Source organism: Chrysochloris asiatica, unplaced genomic scaffold (assembly GCF_000296735.1).
Source record: "Chrysochloris asiatica unplaced genomic scaffold, ChrAsi1.0 scaffold00155, whole genome shotgun sequence".
Lineage (NCBI taxonomy): Eukaryota > Metazoa > Chordata > Mammalia > Afrosoricida > Chrysochloridae > Chrysochloris > Chrysochloris asiatica.
Window position 1 is genome coordinate 5,243,631 of NW_006408673.1, and position 1,664 is coordinate 5,245,294.

Here is a 1,664-nt window from a genome sequence, read left to right on the forward strand (position 1 = left end):
ACATTGAGATATAATCTTTTTATTAAAAAAAAAATTTAAATAAGAAAATAACAAAGGTTTTATTTACTTTGCTTATAAAGATGGCCCTGCTTGTTGGCGAAGTGAAAAGAATATATAGAGATCTCAGGGCCTAACAGATGTATCTGCTTCAAGCTGCATACCAGAGTGTCAAAGGAGTCACAGGAACGGGGTGGATGTAATGCTGTCTAGTCACAGCAGTAAAATGGAAAAGAAAAGTTAAATGAACATAATTAACGCTAGCCATTCCCACAAGGAAAAGGCAAGAGGACTCCATGTCCCTCAGCAGTCAGATTAGATACTGATCCACATCCACCCCCAAAGTTCTCTCTTCAGCTCAGTCTCATTTGAGGTAAACCCATCTGGACCCACCAGAACAGGGCTGGTGGTCAGAGGCTCCTACTTCCCAGCCAACTGACAGGGAGACAGAGTCTTGGCAGACCAGACAGCCTGGCTTTGCTGAAACCCCTACGTGCAGCAGTGTCACATGGCGAAGTTGACGACATACTCAGCATTAGTCCTCTGCACAAAAATGGCGAAAGGCTCAAAAGTGTCACACCGTGTGGTTGATGGGGCAGCCCAGTAAGCCTGCCTGGATCTCAAACTTGAGGAGACCAGAGTCCCGCACGTAGAACCTGATGGGGTAGTCTCCTCAAGCCTTGGGCCGCTCCATGACTGACACCCACTTGTCATCGTAGCTGAAAAGAGACAAATCAAGGTAGGGACTCCCGCTGTATGACTGAGCACTGATGGGGAGCTGGCCCAGCAGCCGGCGCACAGCCTCTGTGTGCCCTCCATACTTGGCATTGATTATAGTGTCTTTGAACTGGCTTTGGATCTGCCTTGAGAAATTGTTGCTGGAAGCTGAGCAGGAAAACTGGACCTCACTGTGCAAGGCAGCGATATGGAAGAGGTCACAGACGTCCTCAAAGAGCTCTTTGATCTTCATCAATAAATGTTTTAAGTCCTCTTCACTTTCAGCAAGTAAGGTTGTATCAACTGCCTATTGCAGGTTGTTAATGAGTCTTCCTTCAATCCTGATGCCACATTTTTCTTCATAGAACCCAGCTTCTCAGATTATTTGCTCAGCATATAGGTTGAATAAGTATGGTGAAAGAATACAACCTTATTGCACACCTTTCTTAATTTTAAAATATCCAGTGTTTTCATGTTCTGTTTCAACAACTGCTTCTTGGTCAAGGTACAGATTCCTCATGAGCACAATTAAGTGTTCTGGAATACTCATACTTAACAATGTTGTCCATAGCTTGTCATGATCCACACAATCAAAAGCCTTTGTGTAGTCAATTAAGCACAGGCAAACATCTTTCTGATATTCTCTACTTTCAGCCAAGATCCATTGGACATCAGCAATGATATCCCTCATTCCATGGCCTCTTCTAAATCCTGCTTGAACCTCTGGAAGTTCTCTGTCAATGTATGATTGTAGCCGTTTGTATATCACCTTTAGTAAAACTACTCGCATGGGATATCAAAGTGATTGTCCAATGATTTCCACATTCTGTTGGGTCACCTCTCTTTGGAATGGGCACAAATATTGTTGTCTTCCAATCAGTAGGCCAGATAGTTGTCTTCCAAATTTCTTGGCAGAGATGAGTGAGTGCCTCCTGTGCTGCCTCACTTTC

The 1,664-nt window shown here is 43.9% G+C and overlaps 1 pseudogene; it reads right to left on the reverse strand.

Annotated features, from left to right (window-relative positions):
- Nucleotides 1-486: 486 nt before the first annotated feature.
- On the reverse strand, nt 487-967 carry LOC102841516 (annotated as a pseudogene).
- Between the last annotated feature and the right edge of the window lie 697 nt (nt 968-1,664).